Below are 20,857 nucleotides of genomic sequence, written 5' to 3'. Positions count from 1 at the left end.
CCTATGAAGGGATACGCAGCTCAAATAAGAAGTCGGAGGACTGCAGGCAGTAACCGAGGAAGGAGGCGGGGCTGGACAAGGTGACGGTGCAGTGGAAGAGTCATGCACCTGCCTCCAGTTATGCCCTAAAAAGATGACCATCGTCCCTTTATTTACATTAACACACAACATTGGAGAATCGGCTCTGTGCACACCAAACGTTTGAGAACTGGTCCTCAGCAAAACTCCCTTTAAGGATAAGAGCATTTGAGGTCCTTTAATGTAACAGTTTAGAAAACCAATGTCTGTTTTTCAGTGCCCATTGCTTTTTGATGCCACAGTCCTTCCTCAGGGCCAGAGAGCATCCGGGTGACATGAAGTGATGTAGTCCACCAGAAGGCCAAGATGATAAGCCACTGCCTTCAGGAAGAAGGCTATTGTAATGAAAGTCTGGTAGCCGAAGTGTTGTTAATAGAAGATGATTTATTTAGTCTTAGTTGCAGATAGTACATTCAGAGCTAGGTCCTTAGGATAGTCATCAGGATAGCCCCTAGAGTAGCCCCACTAGGAGCAGCCTCCCTGCTGCTCAGCCCATACTCCAACTGACACTACTCACCTCACAGGCACCCAAACATTCCATTGCATCACCACCACACCAGCATTCTACACAGGACATTCACATTGACTGAACAGCAAGACCCAAAGCACCAAGGAAGATGCCTAGAAAAGTACATAAGATACAACACATCCTCCCCCTTTATAAAACACATATAAATATAGGAATGCAATATGGAATACAGCATTTACATGAGGGAACATGAAAAGTGAAAATATACCGGATGTAACACACCGTCACCCTTTTTCGAACACATAAAAATATAGCAGATGCAAGCTGGTCACAAAGCAGTTACTTTAAAATTCACAAGTTGCTGAGCAAAAGACTGAGGAAGAACCCTATCAGTCCCACATCACTACACAAAATAAAAAGAGACAATGCTGCTCCAATTACCACTAAAAACCACACCCACTGGCCAGACAAGCATGACAGGTGGCATAAGACAGCACAGCACACCAACGGTAGGATACACTTACACAATTAAAAAAAACTCTATAAGTTAAATACTCTATCAAACAACACTCATCCTCACACAAAAGTAATGGGTGAGTTTCACCTCACACAATCATCCCCAAGCAAGGGCATCTACTGTAAAACGTGAAAACAGGTGACTTACACCCCACACTACCATCCCTCATGTAAGGGCATCTAGTGTAAAGTGTAGAAATGGGTGACTTCCATCCATACAGTCATGCCTCATGAGGGCATGTAGTGTCAAATATCGAAATGTAGCAGGACAACATGAGAGTAAAATAACTGGTGACTTCCCACGTAAAGAAAACTTGTACACCGGAAGGAATCCACCACACACCAGAAATGAATATCTCACCACAGCACTTCAGTAGTGACACCAAGGCAAAGGAACCTTGTGCACAGAAGGAAATTACACATACACTGTAAATAAACTATCACAGTAGAACCACAGTAAAGATACCTACGCACAGGAAAACTCCACCTATAAGTATTACCGGGCATCTTTAAACCACCACATTCCCACTCACAGGGAATTTTAGAAAAGTGCACAAAAGATAGCTTTCAAGCCATATGCCTCGCACGCACTTAAACAACGCACCAGTAGAAAATCACACACACACAGGAAATAAGAATACATGGCACAGTATGAATACCGTTGAGGAAAACAATAATATAAGAATATAAAAATAAGGCAGCAAATAAGAATAGTATATGACTTCCTGGACATCATTGCATATAGTGAGCATAGTGTTGGGCAGCAATATGGGTTTCAGAGTGCCAACATGAAGAAAAGAAAACAGCATACATGAAATACAACAGCATATATTGAAACCCAGCTATCCCGCAGTCCAGCAATTTAAGAATCAACGTACAAATGAAAGAAAGAAAATTAAGAGATGAAGGCAGAAAATTCAAATATAACAATCGTAAGGAATATCCTGGACGTCACGGCATGAAATTGAAAAGAACAGAATTGAAAAACATCATGGTAGCAAACTAGCAAGGAGCAGGTAAAAATAATAATGCCACCTAAAGTTACTGGTGAGGGACAACTCTCACCCAACTTGCCTGCAACATCACCAATCGAAGTAGGTGCTGATCTTGTCCACCCAATAGCTGAAATATCCAAGTTTCAGTAATGGAACACTGAGATCCTGTTCCAGGGCTCACATGTCGTATAACTTGTAACAAATGCCCTTACCAGATACTCGTTGAGAGTTAAATTGTGAAATACCAGCAACAACAAAAACCTCAGACCGGTGGCTAAAAGAATGGTAAGATGGCCCGCTGGACATAGTGTGACATTGTTAAATGCCAGCAACAATGAAGACGAGAGACAGCAGGCTACAGAATTTATAAAATGGCCCACTGTACATGAGAAAACAAAGGAAGATGGCAGCACGTAGGAATAATATGTTCCAGGTGACTCCAGGTGTATGCATGCACTAAACGTCGATGCAAAATACACGTTCTTGAACTGTATCAAAGCGGTGTTGTTGGTCGTCCCGCTGCACATTGTCGCGACCCCACAGAAACGGTAAGGCGACACACACACCCTCAGGGAGTGGTCTTGTGCTCGAAATTTTAGGACTCGTTCTTAAGATTTAAACCAAGACATGGCTTGTGCCGCAGTAACGGTTCACCAGACTTTCACTGCAGGCCAGGCAAAAATAAACTCACCACAGTGACTATTTGTCAAATTATGGTCCCCTCTGGCCACTAGTTTGTTAACCAGTTAATAAAACAGTATAGTGCACGTCTCAATTCTAAAGTAAAGGCAATGTTGACTGCACACCAGGGCCAACATAACATGGTGCACACATTATCCATCTTGTCCGCACTGCCCGGTTCCGTGAAGAAAAAGCTGCCAATTTCTTCCATCTAAGCGCTGACCGATCCTTGAAAACACAAAGTTGCTGGTTATGTTCAGAGCACTGCAGGTTGTTTCCATTCACATGAATATCAGTTCATGTAACTAACAGATGAATGCCCCGCCTGGGGCCTTCCGATGTAGAGGACACTGGTGGGGCTGCAATGCTTTCTGCTACTGTATGAAATTGTATTACTTAGCATTCTTAGGTACATCAATAGTTCAATCTTCAGTTTCCTTTAGCTATCTTCAGTAGATACATCAGTTTACACACATGGCTCTGTCTCCAAATCATCGCCAAAATGTTGTAATGAAAGTCTGGTAGCCGAAGTGTTGTTTATAGAAGCTGATTTATTTATTCTTAGTTGCAGATAGTACATCTACAGCTAGTTCCTGAGGATAACCCCACTAGGACCTGCTTAGCTCATACTCCAACTGACACTCCTCACCACACAGGCACCCTAACATTCTATTGCATCACCACCACTCCAACATTCCCCTCAGCATATTCACATTGGCTGAACAGCAAGGGACAAAGCACCGAGAAGATGTATAGAAAAGTACATAAGACATAACAAAAGCATTAGAAGGCATTAGGGGTTGCTGGCTCATCTGGCTTCCCTCGTTCATGTTGATGCCGATATATATTCAGAGGTTTCTCGGTTCTGCAAGGGACCAGCGGGTGGGCCATGACCAGGCAGTCTTTGTTTGGCATAGCGAAAGAGTCAATTGGGATCTTTAGGGGGCATCAGGGCCAAACGAGCATGGATGTCTGATAATGTTTGTAAAATGTATGTAGCACATGACCTAAATACAGCAGGTTGCCCCCCCCCCCCGCCGTCCCTTGGTGATTACGGCAGACTAGTTTGAGTTGGTGGTGTTAGAAAGTTGAAAAGATAACACAATGGGTAAAAGGAAGTAGGATAGTACTATTGTACCCCTGTTCACCAGGAGTCTATTACCAAGAGTATGAAAAGGATAGTAAGAAAGGATATCTCTAGTGGAGACTAGGAACATCAAATCAGTAGTGAGGTTTTCTGGTTCTCATTTGAATGCAGTCAGTTGGTCAGGAAGAACAGCAGGGAAGAGCAGGAGGATGTCTCTGGATGTAAGGATAGAAGCATGGCAAGTAATCACGACAATCATAGAAGACATCAAAAATTATAATGAGAAGCTGCATGGGTGGATGCTTCAGATGCGTAAGTTGAGACAGGAGACAAAAACAAAACGGGTGGTACGAGAATCAAAGGGTAACAGCAAGGAAATAACAGAGGATCAAGAAGCATTGAAACTTTGCAACAGGAAGATAAAATACTGAGTGACAACAAGAATTGGCTATGTAGAAGGGAGATGGCAAAGTGGAAATATGCAGTTCAGTGTTGCTTTGGGCAGGAAGGGGTTCAAACTAGGTCATGAGCCAAGTGTAAAAATAAAATGGGGATGGGGTGTTAAGGAAGACAGATACAAGGATAGAATAAAAAAAAATGGGTAGCAGGAAATTAAAGGAATAAATAGGTTCATGTAGCCATCAGCCTGGTGACTGTAATAGTGAGAAAGAATGGAAGATAAAAAGGAAAAGTTTGTGAAGATAGAAATAAAGACATATGATTGATGACAAGAGTGTCGGAGAGGCAAACATGAATAAAAAAGGCATTACAATAGCTTACCCAGTTTATAGAATCTAATAGAATTTTGTATTCACTTCAATCGGATTTTCGTCCTGGTTTTAACATGGAGGCTGCACACCAAATTATTGGTACACCCCCCCCCCACCACGACTCCTGCTGTGGAGGTGAGGAACTTGGGGATACCATTTTATAAGTATCTCTCCTTCAAACCATATATTAGGGAGATTAGTGCGACTTGCATTGGAGTACTCACGTCCTTACAAAAGACTTTAAAATTCTTACCTGCTCACACAAGGAAGTCAATTGTCCAAGCGATGGTGACCTCCAGGTTGGACTATTCAAACTCTCTATACTTGGGAATTCCCTCTAGGCTCCTAAATAAATTACAGTTGGTGCAAAATGCGGCAGTTCACTTGATCTTAAAGTGCCCAAGAAGACAGGCTAAACGACCAAGCGAAAAGGAGCTCCACTGTACTTACCAGTGAGTAAAAGGATGATTTTTAAGGCCCTTTTGATCTACCTGTGTAGTAAATTTAGCAAATACAGTTCCAGTAGAGATCTGAGGTCCTCTAATCAGGAACTTCTCTCCAACCTTAGAGTGTGGCAAGCCAGGAGAGGTGGGGGGATGTTCTTTTTCCTTTCAAGCAACAAAATTGTGGAACGTCTAGCTCATGATAGAGCACTATGTTAATCTGAATTTGTAGGGGTGCATTATAATCACTGGTAGTCCGCACCCATATATTTAGTGGGAATTTATTAACGTGTTCTTTAGAAATGTGGTACTAAAAGCAGCATATATCGATGTGACTAGAAATGTAATCAGGTCATTTATAAAGTCTAATGTAATGTTTAGTCGGAAATGTATGTTAGATAATGTATAACAAATTAGTCCACGTATAATGTAATGTTTCAGGATTTAAACGTGCACCATATTAAAGTCTGCACGTGTAGATTTGCTTATTCATGTATGCAATTTAATGAATATCAATGCTTATAGTATGATTCTAGAAATGTGTGTTTAAAATGTGTAAAGGCCTGATTGCATATATGTTTAAAGAGAAAGGCCTAATAGTTTCTTATGTTAGCTGAATATTGTAGGCCGAAAACTGTTTCCCTTGAAAATGGCTCTGAGGGTTTGTGAGACTCAGCAGATCTCTGAAAGTGGAAAGTTTCTCGTTCCCATGTTTCTGTTGCAGGTGCAAGGACACCTAGCTTATTAGGAAGACTAACCCTTTGTTCTAGAAGTTAGGATGGTATGAGAAGCCAACATGGGAGTTTACTGGAATGCAGGGATGATACTTTCGACGGAGAAGGTGCCTGGGACCCAAGGTCAAATTAACCGCCTTTGGATGAAGTACGAGTTTCAGTGAAAAAGTACAGGAGGAAGACCTGCCTGAAGAGGTGTGACGGAGGGCGTGTTCTATGATTTTGGAATTTTGAATTAGGGACTATGCCCCGTGGGTTGAGCAGTTGAGGATTAGATGGGAAGCTAGAAGGAGCATCTTAGAACGAGCTCCGTACAGAGCAAAGTGAGTGTACTTCTAAGGAAGTCTTTACTACTGACACCTTTTTACTCTCTTTCCTGGGGAAAAGGCTAAGTAGGGATGTCACCCTAGAGATAGAGTAGGGATAGACTAACTGATTTTTCCTTGTAGGTTGATGACTTCTAATATAGAGATTGCAGCAGTTATTGGTTGCCTAAGGCTTCTGGAGCTAACTATTCTTCTTATTCTGAGTCGAATGAGACTCCTGCGTAGGATATTTTTTGTATTAGTGCCCATTTATTTCCTTAACCTCGTGATGAGGTGCTTGTATGTGCAAATATTTTTGGCTTTGTAATAAACCCCTAAAATTTGAAATTCGGTGTCAGTGATCCTTTAGAGTTTAAAATGTGCTTTATATAATTGTGTGTTAAAATGGGATTTTCTCCCCTTTACACTATTTAGCAAAAAGAAAGATCCTGGCGACCTGAGAGGATTCTTGGTAAGGGTAAGACAGATAAAAATCCGGCTTTATCACTCATGATTGTTTTTTTTTCTGCTGGGTGCGCTGAGACACTTCTTCGGAAGCAGGTGTTAGCGCTTTAGAAGTAGCATTTCATTTATTCATATGTGGAAGCAATGATGCTGAAAAAGGGCAGAGAAGAAACGGAAGATAATGGAGTCATGGAGAAGGAGCAGTAGCAATTGGTGAAGTAGTAGTACAAACTGAAGTGCAGGGAACGGGCGCAGGAACAGGTCAGTTTGCAAGGAATGAGCAAAAATGAATAAAAGGAGCGAGCACTAGGAATGTTCGACCATCAACCAACTAAGGGAAATGCTAAGCGGCAGGGCAGGAAGGGACAGGATTGCAACAGGTAAGCGAGGGAGAACAAGGAAAAGAATAGAACGGAAGACACCAGAGACAGTTAAGAAGAGAAGAAAGAAGAAACCAGAGTTGGGTAACTTGTTTAGGACATGATTTAGGTAATAAAGTTGCCACTGCAGTAAAGGCCAGTGATATGTTTGGGGACAGATGACAACAATGAGGATATAGCAGAGCATGTGTGACAGGAATGGAGGGACAAAGTGCTAAAATAACAATACTTCAACACAGAAAAAGAGGTAGAGATACCATAAGAAAAAACATCCAAAGAAATAGGTGCAGAGAAGCTTCTTGGATTGGATGTGAGGGTTAGCTCTAATGTCGCCAATTCTCCAAGAAGAGATGCAATACCTAGTCTCTGATTTTCAGAAATATGGTTGGCATTTAGGAAGTTGTATTTATGTATCTAAGCCTTTGACGGGTGGCATGTATATGACTAGAGGTTTTGAAAGCATAAAACTGAGAATCTAACAGTCCGCGGGCAAAAGGTTAACAGGAAGTTGGGATGGTCACAACTGACAGACATACCTACCCTATGGGGAAGGAACCACCAACCCAATCCCTCTGAACAACGGGCGAGGGGCACCAAGAGAATAAAGAAACTTGGTGCTAACAGGTTTAATGCTGCACAATCCCAGTGTGGGGCAGAATGTAGGTACATCCATCAATGCAGCAAGTGTGATTAGGGTCACACTCATTGTTGCACTGTATTAGTCAATCACACAGCAGGCACTTCAGTTAGGGAAGCCTAGTGCCTAAAACGTCATATGGTTCAAGGGAAATCAGGGAGTGGCCACAAGGCAAGGAACTCAAGTTGAGGTGTGTGGGTGGCCGGACAAACAAACTGAGAGGCATATAATTAAATTGTAGAGTAATGCAGGGAAGACTTCTCAGAGGGATTGGAATCTTATGCACCTGCCATTTAGTCAGATTTGACAAACTATCTGAAGACAATCCTAGCATGAAGACAGAAAGGAATCTGAGAACTGTATGCTTATTCTTAGCATCGCAGAATATCTCAAGACCAGATTGGCAGCCCACACCGCTGCTCCTTAAGAATCAAGGACTGGGATCTCGGTTTTCTTGTCTCCTCCCGATGTCAGGAATAGATATTAAAGTCCTGCAAAAACACTGCTTGGAAGAGGGCTGAAAGGAACTACCACAGAGAGGATAGATTTACTCAAGGAGTCACTGAGTATACAGATGCTTAGAAGAGTAACCTGCAGCCCATTGATGTGGAGGAGGGTGCAGAGCATGAAGGATTACAGTGTCAAGCACGAAGCCCAGGTACAAAGCTAATTGCTCAGAGCTACAATGGGACTTTGCTGTTTTAGCCATGTTAAATGAATGTCTCACCAAGGTTTGCAGCACTGCGATTGGTTCATAATTAATTTCTAATTGAGGAAACTGTAGAGAAGATTAGGGAGAACCAGAGCAGGCGTGATGATGTACACGAATGCATTAGGAAGCATCAGTTTTAATGCAGCACTGTGGCAGATGTGTTAGCGTATAGCTAGAGTGGTGCAATATCCTCAAATTACTTTTTCATTGTAGTGGCAACTGTTACCAGAACTAGTTTTGGACCTGTAAAGAACAAGGCCGGCTGCCCTAATATTTCTGATTGATGAGACTGATGACACTGAAACTTGAAATTAAACATAAGCTTAATGGAAAAGATTATTCATGCAAGCAGGTGTGAGATTATAGCTGTCCCCTCTCTTCACAATGGCTATAAGGCAAATACTGAAATAACCCCATTCCCCATATCCCGAGGAACTTTGGGCTCCCAGATTAAAAGAGTGGTTACTGAAGACTGCAAAGCCCAGGGTCCTTGTTATGTTCAAAATGACTATTGAGACATACAGACACTTCATTATGAAATGGCCACTTCATAAGGGAAAACTGCAGTTTTCAGTAGTGAGTAGACTGACTGACTTTACATTTATGGATGGTGTGGAAAGAAGGCGGGGATCCGATTAGTTTCTTAACAAAAAGATTGATCAAGTTAGGCTGTTTTTCTTCATTTCTCAATCGAAGCCAGTTATGAACCTTCCCTTGTATGTGTAAAGGAGGCAGATGTAAACCAAGCAACTGTCTTCTTGACCTTTGAGTATCTGGAAATTTCTGGTGTACATGTTTTAGCTAACACTGTAATTGTTGATGATTGGTGCAAGGGATGCTATGTAGTTGTTGAAAAGGGCCAGTGCAAGAGAGGAAAACCTTGAAGCATATGGCTAGTCATTTGAGAAACTTTCCACGCAAGTTAAGTCTGGGACAAAGAATCAATCCAATCATGATTCTTCTTTTTGGGGGGTCAATTCAAAGAAGGAATACCATAGGGGGTTTCATATATGCCTTTGTCATGACGTAAGGGGCAACCAGTTATATATATGTCCATTGTGTCGTTACAATAGACTCTCTGTGATCCAGTCCTTGATAGTGGGAGTAAGTGCACTGCCCTATTAAATAGCTGCTCTTCGTTGAAAGCTAGATCAGGTAGGCTGATCTCTCTCTAACAAGCCCAAGCAATGGCAGAAGGGAGAATAGAATGAGCGGTAAATCAACCATATAAGATAATATATTAAAGATCTTGCATGAATAATCTGATATCATATCTACATTCAATGCTAAAAGTAGAGAATCTGTTTCTGAGTTGTGGCAAATTATGAACTGTAAATCTACATCCAATTCAAAGGACTTCAGCCGCCTTGGAATATAACAGAACCTAGGAAGATTTTTATAATGAAATAGTCTGAGTCTACCATTTAAAGACAAGTTTGACCAGGAACAACAGTAACACCTTTGCTCACGAGGTAATGTCATTCTCAAGTCAAGGTTCAAATGCTGCTTAGCAATCGCCACCTGCCATGGTCTCAAGTTGGCAACTGCATTATACAGCTAGGAGACAATGTGGCTCGATGAATCAGAGACAATCCGTTGTGTGAGTGTGACTTATACTGCAACTCAGCCGAGATCAAAGGATAACAGTGTATGCCTAGGTCTAAAACAAAGGAAAATGTCTAATGGGTGGTGTCGTTCAGGGCTTGTCTCACCTATACCTTGGACACCATGCCCATTAACACATCAAAGGTGAACTTCCATGTTGTATATGTATTACCAACAGCAGCAGGGCAAATTCCGTGTGAGAGGCTTAATTGCAGCCTCCGAGACTCAGGTACACATTATGTGTAAAAAGCCAACAGTCAATAAGGCATTCTGTTTTGTGGACTGATGAATAGTGCAGGTGTGTGTTTCTCTTGTGATTCCTATTTTGCAATATTCAACAAGTGGTGTTGCATGATGTTCAGTACAGCCTGAGTGAAAGAAAGAAAGCAAGACAGAAGGCAAGAAAGAAGGCAAGAAGAAAAGAAAGCGAGACATCAAGAAAGCAACCTAAAGAAAGAAAGAAAGAAGGAAAGTGAAAGAAAGAAAGAAGGAAGGAAAGTAAAAAGAAAGATGGCAAAAAAGAAAAAACTCAAGAGATAAAGACAGAAAGAGAAAAATAAAAGAAAGAAAGAGAGAATAAATAAAGGGATAGAATAGAAAGAAAGAGAAGAAAGAAAAAAGGATAAAATAAAAGAGCAAGAAAGAAAGAAGAGGAAGAAAGAAAAGAGGGACAGAAAGAAAAGAACGTGCGAAAAAGAGTGAAAGTGGAGAAAGAAAGAGAAAGGGTGAGAGAAAGAAAAAAGGAATGAGAAATAAATGAGAAAAGAACGAAGAAGGAAAAATACAAAGTAAAAAGAGAATAACTTAATACAGAGCAGTTTTTCAAATGGACAAAATCTGGTATGCTGTGAAAAAGAAGCAGTCAAAAAAGCAAAACACTCCAAAAGGAATTTACAACTGCAGTGGCTAAAGATGGGATCTGATAAAAGACAGAATGTGCATCAAAAGTGTCCTGCTATCACATCAGGCTCAAAACACAAATGCAACCCTCAAGTAATAATTATAAAGTAAAAACAAAAACTGTGGACAAAGATAGGTGGCTGAAAGGAAGTACATCATACATGTTTTAGTAATATCTAAAGGTCTTGGCTAACGCCAGCCCTTAAAATATTAGGTAATGTGGACAGGCATAAGAAGACAAGTATGGAAAACAGTTTGAGGGAAAAAGAGCTGGTGAATGAGTGATGAACGGTATTTATTGGGTAGCTGAAGACAAAAAAAGAGGAGCAGGAGAAAGACAGAAAGTAAAGTGGGAAAGTGGTAGAGGAAGTCAAGGTAGAAATGATGGCGAATGGACAGAAACTGGAAGTTCACACATGGGTAGGGCTTTCAAAATAGAAAAGCAGTAATAGAGGTAGTTGCAGTAAATAACAAGTAGTGCTGTGTGATAGTGAGTGGCAAGGAGAGGGTGGAAAGTAAAAGTAATGCACTCCAACAAAACATATGGCCCAATAGTGAAATTATCCATGTAGCAGGGGCAGTCTGCAGAGTGGAAACAAAACAGCAGCAAGGTGGAACAAATGTACACTATTCACCGCCGAAAACTTTGGCATTTGTAAAGGCAGACCAACCAACCAATGAAAAGCTGTGGGCGTGTTCAAAATACACAGACGGAATACAGCTTGCCTCGCATAGCAGCGCATTCATGCTGCCTCTAGGCTCGACCTAAAAATGGCGAAGCATGGTCAAGGTGGTTAAGATGAAGACTTATGCTGTGCTGTAAATACACCTGCAAATATGTCCAAACAAGGCCCATAGGAAAGCAAATGTTTATAGATGTATGCCAATCACTTCACTTTGCTTCTGCATGGAATATTCATACATGGCTACAAACATTTAATTTTGCATGTATTCCCTTTTTTCATCTACTTGTTTCAGTACACCTTTGCATAATGACCACCTTTACAAAATTCCGCACATTACAATCCCCTGAACTGTCAAACTTTTTGATTTCTTAGGATCATCCTAGGACAGCATGGGGACGATGCAAATCTCAACAAAATAATATATGCACTCACCAGGTTGTGTAATACGAAAAGTGCACTAATACCTGACACATTAAAGGGTTGACAAAACCCTCTTAAAGGAAATACAACAGTAAGATGCTGATTTACAGTACACAGGCCAGTTCTTGAGGAAATCACATAGCAGGAATTTAGAATTCCACATCTAAGAATATGACAAGTAATTAACAGAATGTAAACAAACCCACTTTCATGTAAGGATAGATGCAAAAGTACTCAATAGGAGCGTATTTGTCGTTTTCATATTTCAGGCAGCAGGCTTATATTAATGGGAAATCCGCAATAAAAAATCATAGTGCAGGGGAACACTCAACCCCAACAAGTTGTTGTTGGGAGAACTGCCTACTAGTTTTATGTTGCATGATGGCAATGTTTTATTTCACTCCCACTATCCAGTTCTTGTGTATCACATAAATCATTTAAATTTAAAAAAAACTTGTGGTTCGAAACATTTGTTGAAGGAAGAGGTAAGACAAATACACCCCATACGTTACCTGGATAACAGAAAGGAGAGGTTACCTGGTGAGGAATTTCGTCAGAGCGTGACTTGCTATGTAATCATTTGCATTTTAGTAGTAGTTAGAAGATAGTGTATTGCACATCAAACAAATCAAAATCAGAGGTCTCAAGAGGGAAATTTATAAATGTATCTGATTTAAATACACAATTTACATAGTATGTGAATTCAGTGTGATTATAATAATTGATTCACAATCAATCTGATTAATTTGCTAGTTGGGTAGATCATTTCTTGATTGCTGTTTCAAGCACTCTGAATTATAACACTTTCACCATATCAAGTAAATTAGACTTATATTTGGTTATTGTCAATTAACACATTTACACGTACAGTTGGATCACAAAGCATAGTTCGATATTTTATATGTAAATGGGAATAGTGTATGTTTACAAATATAATTATGGCCACTGGTCTAATTTGTTTCCTTAATTCATCTCAAGCTTCGCCCTGCTCTGCATTTATCCGAGCGTCATATGCCTAAAGATACACAATAGTACTCTCTAGCTGCTACTGCAAACTACTTCCTGCAATGCAAGACAACTGTAGGAAAGTAGGATCTTTCTGGCATTGATACCCCCACATTTTGCCTGGTGGCAGTGTACTTTGAGTGTAGTTCACTGGGATCCTGCTAACCACGATCCCGGTGGCAGTGCCCTCTCCTCTAAATTCTATGGTAACTACTTTGTACATCACACAATTGGCATACTGGGGTAACATTGTAAGTCCCTAGTATATGATACGGAGGAACCCAGGGCATTGGTACATCAGGGGTATCCCTTGGGTTGCAGCATATAGTATGCCAGCCATGAGAGCCCACACAAACTGTCTGCAGAGCTGCCATTGCAGTCTGTGTGAAATGGTGCATGCATCTTTCAATTGGATATAGAGCTTCCCTTATATCTCGGTCACTGCACTTATAACCTATTTGTAACCCCTAAGGTTGGCTCTTCAGTCCTACGGCAGGGTGCATGGTTCTAAATGTATGGGTACCCCTGCATGAGCAGAAGTACTCCTACAAACCCGGACTCTATTTGCTGGGCTTTGTAAGTGCGGGCAGTCATTATAATGTAGTGGACACTGGCTAGTCGAGATGTCCAACTACATAATGGCTGCCCCCAACCGGGTCATGTTTGGTATCAAACATGTTGGACGTATGCAACAACACTGATTTCAGTGTTATTAATATGATACCATGTAATCGGGGCGCCTTACAGGACCCCCAATACCTACCTGTGTGGCCTTACAGGGTCTGACTACCAACCTGTGCTGCTGCTGACCCTAGGCAGTATTCTGCCCCCCCTGCTGATGAGCTTAACTCGGGCAGGGGGAGCTGAATAAATGATTTACTCTGAATAAATGATTTACTCTGAAGGAGACGTGAGAACACCTCTGCTTTAGAATTTGGTAGGGTGGGGGGCACTTCTGAGCACCACCATACTGCATTGAAGGGAACATTTGGTGCCCTCCTTGCATAAACCAGTTTTGCCCAGATCAGGATCCCTCGGCTCCCACTCTGGCACGAAACTACGCAAAGGACGGGAGCGTGTCCACCACCCTAATGATATCCTCCCTAGGGAAGTACCCAGAGCTCTTCCAGGTAGCCACTCGATTCTGCCATGTTGAATCTTGGCCCTTGGGAACATCTAGCTGGTCAGGCCAGCTGAGTAGCGTAACTGACACCTTCTGATAGGCTGGTCACCACAGAAGAGGTCCTTCCCCTTCTTAGGGCTACTTAAGGGCTCCCCTGAGGGTGGGTCCTTAGATTCGTCCCAACAACAACTTCTAGAACTGACTGCCTGTCGTCTGAAGACTGGTCAAAAACTATTCTGTTGGTGGACACTAACTCTGCTGTTCTTCAAGCATGACAAGACTGTTTTTGTTGTGAAGATTCCTGCTGCATCTTCGTCCCTGTGCTTCAGCAAGTTCTGCAACTCCATGGCCATGCATCTCCCGAGTCACCAAGGACTCAGCCTGCATCCAAGCCAGAATGAATTTCTCTTGGAGTGAAGGAGTCACTTCCCTGCATCTGCAGGCACCTCTACGACGAAGACCGGTTTGTTGATCCTGTTGTCCCACAGACATCGCCCAGCTCTGCAACACAGGTGAGAGTTTGTTGGTTCTCCAGAGGCCTGACCAGTCTCCCCTGCAACTTGAGTCACTAATCCTTCTCCAGTCGACGTAAACCGCCCCTGTGCACCACGTCTTTTTGTCGATATTAAGGCTTGATGGCTCTCTTCACGGAAGATCTCCAAGCTCCAAGTAGCCCCAGCCTCCATCACTGCACAGCTCCCAGAACGTCGTCCTGCTGGCACCCTCTGCATCGTAGGCCTTCATATCCTGTGTGCTGCTGAGGCTTCCCTACAACCTCCTGTGCCTACTGCCAGAGGGTCTTGAGGGGGCTCCTGTTTGCTTAGGGCCGGCCCTGACTTATCCTTCCTGGGTAAGTCCCACAGACCTTGCTGGTCTGCAATAAAGCATCTTGTCCTGCAAACCATGGTTTGCGTTTGCCTAGGCTTGTTGGAGGTTGTGCCGACCACTGACCTTCCTCCACCCGTCGACAGGCATGGGACAGCTCATTAACGGCTCCTGGGCATTTACAACACCGCCTGTCCCCATAGCTGCTGCTTCATCCGCACTGTGCTACAGCAAGAACATTTGACAAGGGTTGGTATTGTGCATCCTGGTCACCTCCAGGTGGTTTGGACTCTGTCCTGCATGCTTGCAGGTTCTTCTTGTCTGGATTCCACATCATGGTTTCACCGACCCAGCACACGAGATGCTGTAGCCGAGGATCTTCTACAAATCTCCATTGGCGTCTACAGGGGTTCCGACTCCACTTGATCTCCTTTGCACCTAGGCTCCCTGGTGTAGGTACCCTGGTTCCTGGGATATCTATGGGTGGGGTGGCTCTCCAACCTTCCTTGAGGCAAGTGGTTCTTTGAGGGTCCTTTGGAAAGGGTCATAGAACTGTAAAAATCCAACTGCGACTTACCCTGTGTTATCATATGGATGCCTGACCCAGTGCAACCACTCTGCACCCAGGTGCCTTGGAGTCCCTGGCTACTCACCTTGGGTGGTTCTGTGTTTCCCCTGGTGTCCTCCATCCTTGGGTACTAGTCCCATTTTGATACTTACCTCGCATCCCACTCTTTTAGTACATGGTTTGCATTCCCCCGTTGGACCCTATGAGGGTTTTATTGCTACTTACCTCTCTCTGAAGTATTGCTTGTGTGTAATTGATATCTCCAGACAGGTGAAATACCAATTTAGTGTCTAGTGTGTGCTATAAATACAACGTATTTTTATACTCACCTGGTGGGGTTCTTTATTGTGTGAAAAGCTTACTGCCTGACTATAGTGGTAAATGCACTTGCTTTATTTCCGCCTGGATAAGCCTTAGCTACTCTCCACAGCTACCCCTTGAGAGCTCTGGTTTTTAGGCACCTAAACACTATCACTAAGGGTTGCCTGCACTCAGTGCCCAGTGCCTCACCATAGATGGACACTATATACTGAGCCAGACTGCTACAACAACTTAGCTTTTGTTCCTAGGCAGCCTAAAGATCGTGAAAGATGAGACATGGAGCAGCGGATTGTGTGAAAAAGTTACATCTGGTGGTTACTCGAACGATCATCTTTGTCTTTCCTCCTGTGAACCTTTTACATTTTACATTCACGTTTACATCTCAAAAACAAAATTTCATATGGCTACGCAGTGACTGTTGGCCAGCGGAGAAGGCCGCCGAGGGCATTATGCATGTCAATTAGGGGTAGGCAAGAAAGCAGCCTCGAATCCTGGCATGCACTTTGGTACCACTGGCATTGCCCTTGCTACCCAACTCTCAGGGGTCAAGAAGGCAGAAGCAGAAAAAGCAAGCAGAAACAGATCATAAAAGTCCCTGCTTCTTTCTGTAGTTTCCATACCTACCGACCCTAAATTCCAGTCAAATTTAAGAGGCTTTAAGCTATCAATGGTGCGGTAATGAGTCAACCCTGAAATATTGGCAGAGGCCAGGGCTGGACTGGAATCCAAAGCAGCCCTGGCACATTTTGTCAGAGCGGCACCCATATGGTGCATAGAGAACAAGCACAGCGAGCAAGCCCGACCACTACAAGGGGGGTTGGGAAGTTCTCCCCCCAAGAAAATGTGGGGAAAATGACAAGAATTATGCAATCTACACCACATTTTTCATTATATATTCAAATCAATTAATATAGACTATATTCGGCTTTTGAGATCTTGGGCCAGATGTACGACCGTTTTTTGCGGTTCCAAACGGGAAACCAGTCTGCTTGCAACCGCAAAATGAGCCTGAGCAATGTACAAACCCTAGTTTGTGAGTTGGCAGCCTAGTACTGACTCATAAAATAGGGTTTGCGACTCGCTATTAGGAAGGGGCGAGTCAAGGACATTCCTTCCTAAGAGTGAGTCGCACTTCGAAGTACAATTGTTTTGCGACCACAACTGCGGCCGCAAAACACTCGCAATTTACCACCTATTTAAAAAAAGAGGAAAGCCACTTGCAAATGGGAAGGGGTCCCCAAGGGACGTACATCTGTCCCAAAAACCATAAAAGTTCAACAGGTCATTATATACACATCAACTTAAAAAGCACAGATAAAGAGTTTAAAACCCATAAAAAGAGCTGCCACTATAAGGTTAAAATAATAATTCCTAAAAAGGGATCTTACACACGACAATTGACCTATGCCCAGCAACTATAATTATCGATCACGGCTTTTCTGAAGCCTGACAGCAACTTTGAAAAAACTAAGAACATTAAGAACAATAGCTCCAGAGAGCATTTGTAAATAAACAAAGGCCGGGTAGACTTGAGTAAATTAGCCATTTCTAAGATGGGGAGGATCTATTTCTTTATGGGCACCACATAAAAACTACTAGACATTGTAAAATGTAACATGTCCTGTGGAGACTTACTGTCACAACCACAGGGCAAGAGGTTATGCCCCCTATTCCTCCCGCTAGGATAGGCTAAAAGTAATGCAAAAAGGTCCAGCGAAACCTAGTTAATAGAAAACGATCATATCTTCTTTTAACCCATAGAAGATAGAGCTCCATGGTAGACACAGTTTACAGCATTGTAAATCGGTGGACACTGGGCTTCATCAGAGCGCCTTCTTCCCTACCCAACAGTCGCCTTCTAAAAAAGTGATCTTTCACCCAATTGTGATTCTTCTTACAGACCTTATCAGGATCACAATATAAGTCGCCACTGCCTAGGTTCAAAAAACAATCCCTGATATATTTAAACCATGGAATGTGGTGGAAATAAGTGAGGGCCAAACAGTCCTTTAAGATCTCTTTGCTCAGATGATTCTCAGGGCTGGAACAAATTTTCATCCAAAGGGAAAGGGGACATAAAGCTGTAATAATGGATAAATCAGCCACCCGCATTTCTTCATGCACTACAGATGTAGGGGTACCTTGCGGAACACACAAGAACCATCTCAAAAAGCATTTCCCCCCCTATCTCACTCCCATAGATTACTTTGGAGATTCGCTTAGCCGTAAAGATCTGTAAAAGGGTCCAAGCCGGTTTATTGCCAATCCATGAGGTAAAGTTAAGAACAGCAGCATACACACTGACAAAATCCTCTTTCTTCCTACATACCAAGGGACGCCAATTCATGGCAGCGTGGATCAGGGTTCCACAGCCATCACATAAGATATTTTGTCATTAATCGATAGATTCAAATCCTTCTTAAAGTGGAATAAAGAGTTCAGCATGGCCTGCAAGCCCCTGGCAGTCCAGGCCATAAAAGACCGCATCATTTGCATATAAAAGTACTGTCAGACACAGCTGCCCCACATTTCCGATACAACTCACCACAGATTGTTAACAAAGATTTTTTTTAAATGGAGCCAAGATACAGCCGTGCCAGACCCTTCTTTGTATTTGAAATTGGCGAGTGACCTTTAAGTATTTTGAGTAATGTACCGCAGCCACGGTGTCTCTGTGGCGGTCCCTCAGAAAAAAACAATATCTTTGTCTACCCCCATGGACAGCATAATCTGCCAGAGCTTGGCTCTGTTGACACAATCAGATGACAAATCCATGAATGCCAGATGGAAAGAACCAGGGCGGGCAACAGTATATTTACGTAAAACCAAATACAGATTCAGACATCTGTACTGCACATCGGGTAAGCTATTATTGTCAGCTACCCACTTGGAGAGTCTTTCCAGAAGAACATGCCCTAACACCTTCACAAAAGAATCAAGGAAGAAAATTGTAGCAATGGGTATTTTGTCTGTCTCCCTTCCTGAAAACAGGTACGATGGTAGACTTTTCCCATGACCTCGAGGTCCAGAAATAACGGCTGCATTAATAATGGAGGAGAGGACGGGTACCCAGACCTCCACGACAGAAGCGTAGAGGTCAGGTGGTATCCCATCAGGACTAGAGGCCTTGTTTTTGGACAGCCCCAATATACCCTTCCTCATCTCCTTGGCAGAAAAAGATAGAGCAACTTTCTCTCTGATTGTACCAATTCTGCCACTAAAGTTAAAAGGCAGGTTATAGATTTCCACGAAATGGCTCACCCAACTGTCTTCGGTGATATGGGCCTCCAGCGAGGCAGCAACTTCGACATCCAAGAAAGCAGGAAATGTGTTAGTTCCTAGGTGATTCGATCAAGCCTGTACCAAATCTTTATCAAATTTACATAAGGGGTTTAGGACTAAACCAAGAGATGTGGAACAAGTTAAGTTATCTCGCCAACTTTACAAAGATGCCAGGAAGGCTAGATTAAAAAATAATGAAGGAGGGAGGCTTGGGAACAACTCCATCAGGCTTCCGTGACAAATAACTTTAGGGTTTTTTGGATGGTAATTAATGCCCCTTTTTCAAAGCTTCCTCAGACCCCAGCCTAGATACCCATGAGGATGAAAAAAACTGGGTAGCTCATTTTTTAAACTATTTGGCCTCATAAGAGAGGGAACCCATTCCTCTCCGAAAGATACTATGTCAAACACAAAGCCCATCCTTACTTTTAATCATCTTGAAGTTAGGTAAGCTCTACTTCAGTGCACCTTAAATAAGGCCCGGATGGTGTTCCAATAGACTTTTTCTCTGAGAACCCAGATCTTTGGGGACCAGTTCTGACTAATGTTCTTATGTAGTTGCCAGTGTGGGCCCACCAGGCTCATGGTCAAAATCCATTATAATCCCCATCTATAAAAAGAGTGACAAATCGGAGGCAAAATCTATAGGCCCATCTCATTATTGGATAGCACAGCCAAAAGTATGGGTCAAGTCTTACTGAAAAGACCAGAGGAATGGACCACCCAAAACAATGTCCTGATTCCGGTCCAATATGGTTTTAAAAGCAGAAAGGAACATTGGATCAGTGCCTTAATCTGAGTTTGTCTGAGTTTGCTTATCGCCAAATACACCCAAGCCAAACAAGGTACGCTTTACCTGGCTTTTAAGGACATATCTGCAGCCTTTGATTGTGTTGCCCACCCCTACTTATGGAGAATTATGAAGGAGAAGGGCATTGATAAGGCAATCCTCCTTTTCATCAGACAGCTATATTCAAAGCCTCTGCTTGTGTCCGCTATGGGAAGCAGGGAGAGTGTATCAGGTGGTTCCCTATTAATAGGAGGGTTCGACAGGGGTGCGTTCTTGCCCCATTTCTTTTTTAATCTATACTAATGGTGTGGTAGCTCCCCTGTTAGAATCCACTCTGGATGTTCCAAAGATGAATCAGGTTCGCATTACCATACTCCTCTATTCAGGCGATGCGGTGCTAATTGCACGCACCGGCATGGCACTTCAGAAACTCATAGAGGCGTATGTGAATTTTATGCAAAAAATTAGACCTCATGCCAAAGAGGTGAAGTCTTATATTTTAGTGACTGGAAAAAAGACGAAGAAAGCACCATCTTTTTATATAGCAAGCCGAAAAGTGGCACAGACGGACACGTTTTCTTATCTAGGAGAGACATTTGATAGAATGACAACATGGACCCATATGGTGACTAATAGGGGTTTAATGTTGGAAAAAAGTATTATTGCTTTGTATTCTTTTATGAAAAAGCTAGGTTCGAAACCATTAGACTTTGTTAAAAAAGTGTACATGGCTAAATCCACCTCAGTAGCTACGTACGGGGCTGTTGTGTGGGAACATACTAACCCTGCCGCTCTTCAAACTATTGAAGACACTTTCTGGAAAAAAATTGATAGGCCTTCCTAAAAGTTGTTCTCATTTTAACTGTCACCTTGAATTGCATGTCCCCTACTTATTTGATCAGATTAGCTTAGCTCCAATTAGTTTATGGCATTCTATTTGGAGATGGCAATCTGACAATCCTACCCAACAGTTCATCGATGATTGTCTTATCCTGGAACATGCACACAAGATTCCCTGGATTTTAAATGTCAAAAGTACCTTAATTTCCTTAGGTTTAGA

The 20,857-nt window shown here is 42.5% G+C and overlaps 1 protein-coding gene across 9 annotated transcripts in view; it reads right to left on the bottom strand.

Moving 5' to 3' along the window:
* Positions 1 to 20,857, bottom strand: part of SLC37A2 (solute carrier family 37 member 2) — an 892,550-nt gene that overhangs the window by 740 nt on the left and 870,953 nt on the right. The gene's annotated exons all lie outside the window — the stretch shown is intronic.

The sequence above is a fragment of the Triturus cristatus genome, chromosome 3_1 (assembly GCF_964204655.1).
Source record: "Triturus cristatus chromosome 3_1, aTriCri1.1, whole genome shotgun sequence".
NCBI classification, from domain to species: Eukaryota; Metazoa; Chordata; class Amphibia; order Caudata; family Salamandridae; genus Triturus; species Triturus cristatus.
Note: the sequence above shows the minus strand (reverse complement) of the source record. Positions and strands in the feature narration are given on the sequence as shown.